Source organism: Aulostomus chinensis, chromosome 11, assembly GCF_037954235.1.
Source record: "Aulostomus chinensis isolate RoL2024-O1b breed Wild chromosome 11, RoL_Achi_v1.0, whole genome shotgun sequence".
Classification (NCBI taxonomy): domain Eukaryota; kingdom Metazoa; phylum Chordata; class Actinopteri; order Syngnathiformes; family Aulostomidae; genus Aulostomus; species Aulostomus chinensis.
This window is the reverse complement of record NC_141330.1, coordinates 3,919,480-3,933,065: the sequence shown is the minus strand read 5'-3', so window position 1 is coordinate 3,933,065 and position 13,586 is coordinate 3,919,480.

Below are 13,586 nucleotides of genomic sequence, written 5' to 3'. Positions count from 1 at the left end.
TTCAGTTTAGACGGACTCTCCGTGATTGTCCATCATCCATTTCCAACAAGAGCTGCTTCTGTCTGCAAAACCTTCAGGGACAGTTTACTCCGAGTCTGCATTTCAGTCTTTGGTTTAATGCTTGTGTTTTATAATATGTCAACACCTTCTGTTGTGTGTCACCAAGTAGTTCCTAAAGCTCCCTACGTGGGGTCCGAGCCAGAACAAAAGGGGTCTGTGAGGGTTTGTCTGCACCGATGCTGACAACATCAGATTTGCACATATTAAAAATCCAAACCCAAGGAAAACCAAGCAGCAGTGAGTGGACTTCCAAATGCAAGTTGCAGTCTGAAATAATTTATAATTTGCATGTAGGAGCAGAATAATCCACAAACAGGGGTTCAAATATAATTTCCCGCACCCCCACAAGGTGGCACTACAGAACACGCACTTACATTGTGTCATGTTGCTGCACGTCACGTGAGGACAACCCAGTTTCACTTTGATGTTCAATAAAATGATGTTTATTACACACAAAAAACACAACCCCCCCCCCCCCCCCCACAAAACAGAAACCCATCTGCATCTAAGTGTAAAAAACACGTCTTTTCCTCTTGCCAACAGGTGGCGCAATGACTTATCTGCTTTTAAAACATATTTGGTGAGAAGCCTCACAGATTTTGCAGGGAACAAAATGCTCCCTTGAGTTCAACTGTCAAAGCTAGCTTTAGCAGTTGGATTGGTACCAATCCAGAGGTTAGTATTCAGCCTGAAAAGGCCTCCCTCTAATTCTAAAACCAGAGTTTCTGTCCTGAGAATAAAGCCTGGCTGTGTGAATTTGCAGGGCAGCTCTGTGAGATCAGCTGCTACCCTAAAGATTGCACGCACACTATTCGCTGTTGTGCTTGGCTTGATGAACCTGTGTCAACTCAGTCAAATCAGCCATCCTGTGACCATGGATCACGGGTCTGGAGGCATGGATGGGATACAAGAGGAAAGTGAGGATAATTAGGGAGTGAGAACAGGTGAGCAGGTGCATGTGGGAGGACAAGTCTGGAGGCATCTGGTGGGCACCAGGAGAATGACAGGGACTGTAATATTGATGGAAAATACAGACACAAGCAGTACTTGTTATTCTATGGCAACCACAGGTGAGCAAAATGTAATTGTAGCTTCCCTGAGATGTGTAACTCTTTATGAACATGTCCAACAGTATCGGGGGGGGGGGGGGGTAAACTCATTTTCCAACATCTCAGGAGCCAGACAAGATACTGGACACCCTTCTCTCCTTTGAGACCCCCAAAAATCAGCTGTCAAAAGTCATTTTCTGGAACTTGTGACTTATGACTTTTGACAGATGCATGCTAACGCTTCCCATCCAGTACCCCTCATTGTGCTAAGCTAAATAGCAATCACAGCACAGAGGTCAGAAGGGTATCTATCATCTTGTTTGGCACTGCAGAGGATGACAATTAAGCGTATTTTCCCAAAAAGTCGGCGTGTTCCTTCAGTCACGTCAAATTGCTAACCACTTCCCTTATTAGTCACATTACTGACTACGTGAGGTGGATAGCAGCAACCTGTAGCAGCAAGTAGAGCACAAGCAGCTCTCTGTTGAGAGTTTACAGTGTCTTGTGATGCCGTTTCAGTCTTTGACACCCTGATGAGAATAAATCTGTGAAGGTAAACACAGATGTCTGGTTGTGGTAGAGAAATGGTCACACTCGAAGACAAATATCAGCCACGAGAGTCAGCGTTCAGATGTCTACTGGTTGAATCCCAACTGCGGTGTTTAAATATAGCTTCATATATGCAATGTATTTATTCATTTGTAATGGGGGTGGGGGGGGCTCACTTTCCAACCTTCAGCATAGTATGCAGCAGAAGAAAGACCAACAAAGAAGAAAGAAGGAAATGAAAGAGGAAAGACATCACTTACATGGCCAAAACACAAGCATATTAGTATTTTGAATGTGTTTGGTTCAATAACCAACAAACGTATGTCAGAACTGGAAATATTTAAATAACGATGTGGTTTATTGCAGTTTCTTTGCTAATTTAGAGGATAAACAGATATCTTCTCTGATAGAGATGTCGAAAACAAGAAAGAGGGATGAAAGAAGTATTTTTTGCTCTATTGTTTAGGTGAGACGTCATGTCATGGTAGCTCTTGTTATCATCCGAGACAGGTAGGCTTGACGTAACCATGGAAACATATGTAGGATCCATGGCACACCTGTGTTGGAGTGAAGGGGAAGTGTTTGTGTGAGTGTGTGTATATGCGTGTGTGTGTGTGTGTGTGTGTGTGTGTGTGTGTGTGTGTGTATACCAGAGACTGTGTAATTCAAACTCCTTTACAAACACACTTGAGGTTTAAGTTTCATAGTTAGCATCGCCATGGGTTCCCTCAAACAAAAGTCAACGCTACATTGGATTTTTTTTTTTATTGCCGCCAGAAATCAAGTGCATTGATGTTGTGTCCTCTCTTCATCAGTGGTTCTTGAAGTTCTTTTCTGTGTCCCCTACCAAGTGTCTTGCACAGGGACAGTTCATCGTCATCATCTCTACGGACCAAACCTGTGACCTTCTGATTAGTAGTCAGATGCCTTATGCCTTATTTTTATGCCGTGAGTTATGTAGGTTAGTGGTGTTTTAACACTTCAACGCGCCTGTCTTTGGCGTCCAGCATCTGCCCCTCCCAAGGTGTCTACAGGGGACAGATCCACAGAGGATTTGAACCACCACGTCTTCCAGTCCTTCGACAGGTCTTCAGAACTCTGGCTTGACTGTTGACTCTGTGATCGCTGACATAAAACACCCAGAATTTGGACGCCGACTATATTCTTTTTAATTTCTATGTCAGTTAGTTGATTTCAAAGAGGAAGGACTAGGTTTCTGGAAGCTCTGATTTATATTCCCCCACTAACTGCATTTCCTTTGGGAAAACTATTAACGTGACACACAGAGGCTGCTTGTGTCTCTATCTATTCTGAACCATTTATCCAGGCCTGCAATGCCATTTTGTGGCAGTGCATCCATCACGTCACCATTAAGAATCAGAATGCCTTTAAGCCTCTTAGACACATTTCACCACCATGAATTTTTTTGATACAACTGCAACCACAGGAACCTCTAATTATGCAAAATTCTCAGGAAAGCCGATCTAAAATAGTGTCGCTGATGAAGAGGACAGTGTATGTGGAGGTAAGAATTTATGAGTTATAGCTGTGTACGAAAGCTGAATTCAATAGGCGCTGTTTGTATTTTGTAACAGAGTGACCTACATTCAATGTTGCACTAAGTTATTAGATATAGATCAAAAATAGCCACATAATTCAATTAATTGAGGTGTCAGTGAGATAGAACCAGTGGTTGTTACTGAGGGCAACACAATGTACAACAATGCATTGTGCTCTCTGGCACCACCTGGTGGATGCAGGAAGTTATATTTGCGTCAAAGTACAGACATTACAGCGATACTTCACTTCCATTCAAGTACTCCCAAGTAGAGGTCTTGTGCTCATGAAGAGGTTCTTTTTTCTCTTCCTGCAGCACTTCTTTGTGACCTTAGAAAGTAGAAAGAGCCAGCCATGTACATTTAGCTAGACGCTAATGATCAATGCCCATTGATAAAGGGCAAGTGAATACTTTGTTTTGATTTAAAAACAATTAAACAACAACTCTTCCAGTACGGCACACATTTACAGCATCTTCAAGAGCAACCAGCCAGCGCAACCAGTCGAACCAACTATGCTCACGCTTGTTCACAGTTGCAGAGAACTGGAGGTGTAATATTCAGCTGGTTAAAGAAGACGTGGCTCCTACTGGACGCTTGATAAAAAGATGCTGTCGCAGTCGTCATTAGCTTCGAGCTAAGTCTGCGTGGCTGACTCCTTCTTCATTCTGAGGCGACAAAGATGTAATGCAGAAGGGAGAAAACATCTTTGTGAGCTCAAGACACATATTGGTGACAACTTGAAAAACCTATTTTTGGGTGTTCTGTCACTTAAATCTGCTCTGTTGTGTTCGGTGGAGGTCTGCTGTCTCTGAGCGCTCTTTAGTTGTTCGTAGTGGAGGTAAATTTATTATTTTAGTAATGATGATGCTTCATTATTGCCAATATAAATCCCCTCCATCCCCACAGCTCTCTGTCAACCAAACCAGTCGAGGCAGATGGCTGCCCTCCCTGTGTCTGGTTGTTCTTTATGTTTCTTCCTGTTATAACTGAGTTTTTCCACAACATTGCTGTCAAGTGCTCAGTCTTGAGGGAATTGATGCGGCAATGAACTTCTAACAACTGTGTGCTATACGAAAAGCACCTTGAGATAACTTCTGTTATGAATTGGTGCTGTATGAATAAAATCGAATTTAACTGCACGTGGAGGAACTGCTTCATTTAGAAGTGTCACTGGATCGTTCATCAATCATCTCCACACACTGCAATGCATCAGTTCATTTCTAACACTCACTCAAACCTCTAATCCAGCTCACACTCTCAAGTTGCCTTTGACAGCAGCTTAGCCGCCGCGCCATCCAGCGTAAAACAGCGGGTGTGGAGAAGCCCTCAGGGGTGAGATCTCCTCCACCCCCTCCCTGGTTGCCCCCGGTGACAGTGACAGAAGTCTGTAATTGCCACCCCGTCAGACGGCTTCATTAAGATGAGCATTGTCTGCGCAGCTGAACGGTGGTGGATGGGGAAGAGAGGAGCGCGAGCTGAGGAGAGAGAGCCCACAATGCAATTACCGCATTGCTGTGACAGGTGGGGCCTCCAATCCTCGGTGTCGGTGGGGCCCTGATGTACTTTGGGGAGTCATGGTGGGTTCGCATCATTTTTCAACCCCCCCCCCCCCCCCCCCCCATCATTAGTTGGTAATGATTTTATTATTTTGCAGATGAATCACAGTATATGTCTTGCTCATGAAGGTATCCTGGCTGTATTAATCAAAACCATCAAGGCTGATCAGTCAGAGTGAATTAAGAAAACAACACGTCTGGATTAAATATGACTGTAATCCTTCATCAGGGTGCTTTTAACCCTTTGAAGGGTGTGTGTGTGTGTGTGTGTGTGTGTGTGTGTGTGTGTGTGTGTGTGTGTGTGTGTGTGTGTGTGTGTGTGTGTGTCATTTTTCACCAATATCCTTATGATTGTCTTATTGATCATGTTTAAGGTTCATTACACTGGTAAAGAGCTGGAACACTGGAGCAGCAATAACGTAATATAGAATAACGTCCTCAGACTGTTGAACAGCTCACTCTCTCTGGGAATTCAACTCATGTTAGACAATTCTACATTTTATGCTGAAGCTCTTACGAACCAGTGCAGGACACACTGAGTCTTTGTAGCAGGGAAAATTCAAAGACCTCATGACCATGTTAGCACTGCTACTCGCAGGCTAATCTACAAACTGTCCACTACTGACTGTGTAAGATTTTACAAAATGTTGTTTTCACAATATTTCTATCTGTAGAAAAAAAGGGAAAGAAAAGAAAAAGCAATTCAAATTAAATAGCACTGAGGTGTACCCTCTATGTCAGAGACATTTCTCCTGGAAGTTTAATTAACACTGGTGCAGAAACGGCATATTTATATTTTGAAGGTATCTTCGCAAAATCTGTCTAAAAACATAATAATGTCAAATTGAAGGTGGGAAATACCAGGCTGGCTGGTAACAACAGATGTACTCAAATTATTTTATGACTGTTTTTACGCTCCCACACCAGCGACAGCAGTGGAATGGAGGCATTGTAATTTTGGGTTGTCGATCAATCTGTACGCCCCCTTCTGGTTTATGCAATATCCCTGGAGGGATTCAAATTCAGCACAGGACCTGAGGATGACCTGAAATGGTCACCGTCCCCTCACGTTAATGTCATATCTCAGGAAAACATTCAGGGAGTTTCCTCACATTAGAAGGTGAGGTGTTAGAATTAGGCGGTCAAAGGTCAAGGTCAAGGTCACTGTGACCACACACACACACACACACACACACACACACACACACACATCATAGTAACACGTGTATTGTACTTATTTCCAGTTAATGAAGTGAGGATCGAACCAGCGACCCTTCGGTGGCTAGACGGACGCTCTACCTCTGAGCTACGCCGTGTTTGTTTATCCACCTTCCATATTATTCATTGAATATTATGGCAAAATTGCCAATTAAGACATTGGAGTCTTTGCATTTGTTACACTTTCTACACTTTGCATGGTGGCACAACACAAAAAAAAAGTGAAAATGTGTTTTATTGTAATTTAGGTGAAAGAGCCTTTCAATAATTCCAATTTTTAGCTCTCATCTATACGGACTGATGAAGGACACCTTCTTATTTCTGCTATGAGACGGACTGGCGTGTGACAGCAGTAGCCTGACACGCTCTCGTTCAGTCCACCCCCAGCTAAACACATTCCTTTCATCCATCGAAATTCCACATGATTGAAATTGCCCTCGGTGGAAACATATCATAGCCATCCACCACTCTTGGACGGCTCCCATTGGGCGGCTCTGCCCATGCCAAGCATCTAGGTTGGCCGAGAGCCTCCAGGGAGGCCGGGGCTTATGTCTCCATGGGCCAGTAAGCCCAGAGGTCCTGTAGCCCTGGGAAACGTAGCAAATCAAGGAGCACCTTGGCAGTGGTGGCCCCTTCCCCCTCCCCTTAGCCTTAGGACTGTCAATGCTAAAAGAAGGCTAATGGTGGCCAACTGTGCAGCGAGTGGGTCTGGGGTGTTGGGGAAGCGTGTCTGTAGGTTCATCTGGATTGGCGTCGATAAGGATGTGCGCTCTTCGTCCTCTGCCTATCACTGCCATGCACAGGGTGAGAGCAGAGTGTGATGCGTTTCTGTTAATGTGTGTATGTGTGTGTGTGTGTGTGTGTGTGTGTGTGTGTGTGTGTGTGTGTGTGTGTGTGCGCGTGTGCGTGTGTGTAGAGATGGCACAGTGTTGAGGGACTGGCAGACCATCTCCAGAATGCCAGCAGTGACTGATGCCACACTAGACATTCCTTTCAGAGGAAGCGGCGGCGTGGTCAGCACCATGCCAGCTTCCACAGGCCCTCAGGACAAACCACCCCCCCATCCCCGACCCCCACCCTTCCCTCATATAAGCACAGACCTGGCAGGGATGGCGCATGCTGCCCATGCATGTGTGTGGAACTTACAGACAAGAAAACAAAGTGGGAAGATCCGTTCAGCCCCAACTTTTCAATTTATTTTGTACAATTTAAGCCTTCGTCTTTATTTGATTTTGTCGTTTATTGGATTAATCATATTACATGATCACTGAACCAGTTTCCAGCGGTACTTAAAGCCTTAAGGGAAATTTGCAGCATAATATACATTTACAAAGTGGCCATAGAAAGAGGAAAAAACGAATTGTGTGGCCTCAAGATAAAAGGCGTTGCCATGCTTTGATTAATATATGGCACCAAGCCATCCAGGGACAAGTTACATCTCATGATCTTAGCCTCACGAGGGGAGTTATATCATGTGGTCATGAACTACTATGTATGGAAACATGAAATAATGTTGCCTCAAATTTCTGCGACCCCTATGACCCTGAACACTTCCAGTAATGGTAAGTTTGTGTTTCTTTTGTTTTCCTCTTTACATCCCCTTCACAGTAAAACAGCATTTTCTGCCACAAAACATGTTTTTTTTTTATTGTATGTCATTCATAATCCAGTAGAAGCAAACTGTATGTATATGATATGATTACACAATGTGCTCATATATTTGGTAACAATACAACATTATAGCAGCATTCAGCAATGATGTAATCATATACAAATTGTATATTTTCAATCAGCTTCGTATTATTACACTGTGGGTACCGTAGCAACAATATTAGTATCGCAGTATGCAGACACTCCTTGGTCCATCTTAAGTATTGTTATAAGATAAAACCAAATTCACATTTGTTTGATTTATGTTCATAATTGAAGCTACTTGAGCTAATTACCTGTCTGCTAATAAGGGCTGTTAGCTGAACTTAATGTGAGCTAAGTTACACTGATAAATTAGTGGGCGGCCATTGTTGAGGCACAGCAGTTTCTGGATACATCTGCTATCACTGCTATGACTGTTATCACTGCTATGACTGTTATCACTGCTACGACTGGTGTCACTGCTATGACTGTTATCACTGCTATGACTGTTATCACTGCTATGACTGTTGACACTGCTACGACTGGTGTCACTGCTATGACTGTTATCTCTGCTATGACTGTTATCACTGCTATGACTGTTGACACTGCTATGACTGTTATCACTGCTATGACTGCTGTCACTGCTATGACTGTTATCACTGCTATGACTGCTGTCACTGCTATGACTGTTATCACTGCTATGACTGCTGTCACTGCTATGACTGTTATCACTGCTATGACTGTTGACACTGCTATGACTGTTATCACTGCTATGACTGTTATCACTGCTATGACTGCTGTCACTGCTATGACTGTTATCACTGCTATGACAGGTGTCACTGCTACGACTGCTCTCACTGCTACGACTGCTGTCACTGCTACGACTGCTGTCACTGCTACGACTGCTATCACTGCTATTACTGCTATGACTGCTATCACTGCTACGACTGCAATTACTGCTACGACTGCTATTACTGCTACGACTGCTATCACTGCTACGACTGCTATCACCGCTATCACTGCTATTACTGCTACGACTGCTATCACTGCTACGACTGCTATGACTGCTATTACTGCTACGACTGCTATCACTGCTACGACTGCTATCACTGCTACGACTGCTATCACTGCTATTACTGCTACGACCGCTATCACTGCTGCGACTGCTATCACTGCTACGACTGCTATCACTGCTACGACTGCTATCACTGCTACTACTTGTTACTCCTGATAAGCAAATCTCTGTTTCTAAAAGACAGAGTTTTCTTCAGTATGGTGATTTCTGGATTATTATTTCATTTCTTAAATTGAGTTTGTACATAACAAATGAACACTTTCTGTATTGATGACCTGAACGTAATACTGCAGTGAGTTAAGGTCATGCAGCTGTTATGCACAATGTTTGAAATACAAATACACATGATTATACTGGCCGTGCCTGGTCCCCTTCTCAGCATCACATCTCCGACCATCGCCTGCTCTGGTCTGAGCTCTTTATAGATTTAGATTCATTTCAACATATGTAACTGCTACTCTAAATTTATTAGCTCCTGCTCTTGTACTCTACTTCATTTCAGCCGGTGCCTTTTTGCGAAGTACACAATTCAATTTGGCTGTATAGATGCCAACTAGCATTTCTGCAGTGTGACAACGCCACCAGCCACAAGCATAAATGCACGTGAAAGCGTAGAACACTAGCATGGACTACAGCATAGGGTCCATAAGTAGTAATCAGCCTTCATAGTGTATTAAATTACAGCAAAATCTTGGATAGTAGCAGCAGCTGTTCGGATGCAGTTCCGGAGCGAGCGCATAGCTCCATCAGGATCATGTGACATCGTCAAATCTGGGTACAGATCAAGGATACCAAAACCTCATCAACTGTTACACAACTAACGTTCTAACAGACAAACACACAACCTCCTCTGTGACGGTTAAAATAAAATCCAAGTTATCGATTACAAGAAGAAACTAACACCAAAAAAAAAAAAAAAGTAACCTTTCCCTTTTTACACCTGCTGCCTCAACAGTTTGTGCAAAAAAACAAAAACAAAAAAAAGCCGCAGTTGAAATGCAGCAGCAGCTACTGTATCGTGACCTACCACTCAGACAAGCCTCCCCGTCTCCACTCTCAGATTATTTCAGAGGTTAGGCGGTTATTCTCTCACCAGAGCCCCACGTGCTCCACCAGGGCTTAAGTGATGACACAGAATGATTACTGCACAGTTAAATACCTGGTCTAATGAGCCAATTAGCCCTATTGACATCCGTGGCTGCCTCAGAGGTGGAGCGAGTACCACGAACATGCTCCTTAATCAGAACCGATAACACCATTTAGCCTTCAAACACTAATCCTGACTCCCGGGCTCTCTCTGGAATCCACTGTGATTTCTCTGTACCCACGCTGAGAAACTTCACGCCTGATTCATTTTCAGTTCCACTCTTCATGCACACTTGTAACTTTACTGTGGTTTTACAACTGTTATGACTAGTGAGTTTTCATATGATTTTTTCCCCCCCTTTGCTCAATATCTTTTGATTTCTGCAGAGAAATACCTCTGTGCAGCGTTTCCTGTAATAGGGTGAATGCTGATATCTAAACCACAACAGTGTAGTTTGGATTATTATGATAGAGGATGTTTTGAAGATGTTCAAGCTGACAATGGAAAACCTTTATGGTCTCATGATTTCCGGCTGAAAGTCTAGAAAAAAGGAAACTGAAAATGTGGTGAGTATTTCAGGTAAATTTAGTGTATTTTATTTAAAACGTGCCACAACAAAGAGACTGACAGACAATGTTTAAGGCCACTTGCACCTAGTGAGTCACAATCTGTTGATATTATTCAAGCTACAGTTAAACTAATGCGTCCTCAGCCTCTCAGCACTGTGAGAATATTTGCATGTGAAACCGTTTACTTTTCTCAGTGCGGCACCATTATTGCACCATGTCTTTTTTTTTTAGTGTGAAAAGAAAAGGTTACAAAAAATGCTTCACTGACTTTAAAACAAAGATTAAAATGTCATATTCAAGGAAATTGAGCACAGACAGGATGCACAGAATGAGTTCTAGTAAACTTGAGATTGATACGGAATAAACATCTTTTTGTGTGTGTTTGTGGTTGAAGAGAAGCGAGAAAAGAACAACTAAGGTAAGTATCTGCTGCTTATCTGCTCATCTTTGCTTGTGAGTAACAAACATCAAGGTCAGTCAAACAAAGAGACGCACGGGCAGGAAAAGCTGCAAATGTAGATGACACACTTGCAGACACCTGCAGTTTGGGCATTTTCGTCCACTACATGTTCTTCTGAGCAAGAGAGGCACATGCATATACATTATGAAAGGCCGGTATTTGGATTGTTGGCCTTTCCTGATTGTGTTTTCTGAGCGAAAACTGGTGAATCAGATGGACTGCTTTGCAGAACCATCTGATTCCCCTGTAGAACATTTTTTGAACGGGCAGAAACTTAAAAATAAAACACCAAGCGGGTGATTTGTTTGTTGTTCTTCTTTCAAAGCAGAAATATTCTCCATGTTTTACATAACTTATGCTAAAGCAGCATCTAAGCTAACCTCTTCGGGAGCAGCCGTTGCCGTGTTTAACAAACAGCCCGACACCCGCATGTCCTCAACGTACCACAGACGGTTCAGACACAAACACACACCTTAAAGCTTGACAACATGGTTTCTCATGAGCCTTCATAACCAGCTGCATTTGCCTCAGCACAACCCTGGAGACATTTTCAGCATCAATAGAACTGCCGCAAACACACATACTTCCTGAAAATGCATCAGCACTTTGAAGAGTGGCTCCTCCGCCTTGACCTTTTTACCTGCTGTAGAACAAATAATAGTGACATAGAATGTACAGGGACTCCTCACAAGTATACGTGTACTGCATGTGTCCAAATACTGAATATTTTATTATCAGATCACAGCTGTAATGTGGAAAATACACTCCCTTTTCTACCTCTACTTTTTTTCCCCACTTTCTTTTTCACGTTAACTCACACACCGTATTTGTACTTTTACTTACACCAAGTTCAGCTATTACCACTTTAGAATGTGTCTCCATTCTCAGAGTCCTTAGACCGGCCAGAATGTGGTCACTCTCCAGAGTAATTTTTCAATTTCCAAAAATGTCTTGCCTTTTAAAAAGTCTGAAATGACACAACTTGTCAAAACAGTTTTCCCCTTTCGAGAACCAGTTTCCAAAAAATGCCCTTAGCCATCAAAAAGGCCGCAATTTCTAATAAATCATTTTAATGTGGCATCACACCTCCAACACTCTCATGTTTAAAAGAATATGCACTTTAAAATCTCATTTTCGGAAAATGGAACCGCGTTCCTAAAAACTCTCTGTAAATGTTCTTAACAACTATTTTTTTGGTTTATTTTTTCTTTTCCCAAAAAGAAGACAAAAAAATAACTTAACACATAATATAACTCAATAAGAAGGGCTTAAACAGCGTTTAACCGGTGTGTCACCCACTTCTTCCAAATCACTTCGATCTGACAGGGAGTTAACAAGTCATCCGTCAGTCACCGACTCCACTGAGTGACAAATTCTTTGACCCCAAAATGCAGCCTGATATCCTCACTCATATAAACTGTCCTCTCTCTCTCTCTCTCTCTCTCTCTCTCTCACACACTCACACACACACACACACACACACACACACACTGAAGACTGAACATAGAGGTGTTATCTTCAAAAATTCAAGTCGAGCCTCTCTGGTCCCGCTCAGTTAGCCAGTAAATCTGCTGTCCAGATGGTGAAGCAGGGAGACATCAGACTGGTGTCCCCAAAGAACCCGATCTACGGAGCCGCGTAGTCAGCGCAAATCTCTCATCCGCCGTGGTCCCTGTGGACCAGCACGAGTGTCTAGCGGGCCACGTCTGCCTGCTTCTCCAAGTGTCCACAGGGGAGGGCCAATTAGCAGCTCCCATTGAGAGGCACTGTGGCCCTCATAAGAGACGGAGGGAGAAGGAGAATTAATTAAACCTGCGCTGACCCCGAGAAACAACACGGGAGGATCTGTTTCCACACAACCTGAAAATGAGGCAGCGCTGGGCTCGCTGGATTCAGACGTCAGCGTGAAACAGGCAGCTTTGTTGGAAAGGAAAAACAAAACTGAAGGTTGCTGGCAGGAGTTTCAGGATGTGTGGTAGTTTACCACTGGACTAACAACAGATATATTTACGGAGCTTTACCTAATTACTTAAAGGTTCCATAATGTCAGAGATTTTACAAAGAATTTTTACTACAAAGATCCATGCAATGGAGATGAGGATGATGTAGGTTTGTCTGTCTTTTAGACGGTTAACTTGAAAGTTTTGATGGATTTTGATGAGATTTGTGTTCGAGTCAGAGCTGCCAGTTGTTCTCATGAGTTTACAACATTTTATGTTCTTGTTCTACGGCACAAAATTATAGTAAAATATAAAGATCAAACCTGTGACTTTCACAGCTTTTTGTCTGTCTTTAAAATGGTGTTTGCTAACAAACGGCTGACTTTCACACTCAAAACAGATGAGGCGTGAAGCCAGTTGTGGTGACGTGGATGTCTTTTTTTGCAGTGCAGTTGGTTCACAGCATAACTTTGGCTTCGTACGTCTAACAATCGCATTTCCTGTTTAAATCCTGCCTATCAATATCCCAGAGACACACTATCAGCGGTGATGGCTCATTTAGTGTTAATGGAATTTTGGCGTCGCCGATAACGCCGCCATTTATCTTCAAACATCAGTACAGGAATGAAGCCTTTGTCATGAAACAACAAAAACTATGCTGGACAGAAGGAAGCTGATGAATGTTGGAAAACTTGCGGATATGGAGTGCATTGTGGGTAATTTCCTCACATTTATGTTTAGGGAGTCGTCAACAAAGAAGCAGCCGAGGCTCCTCAGGAGGGGCGAAGGATAATGAAAAGTTTGATTATCAGAGTTGCACTCTGTTTTCCCC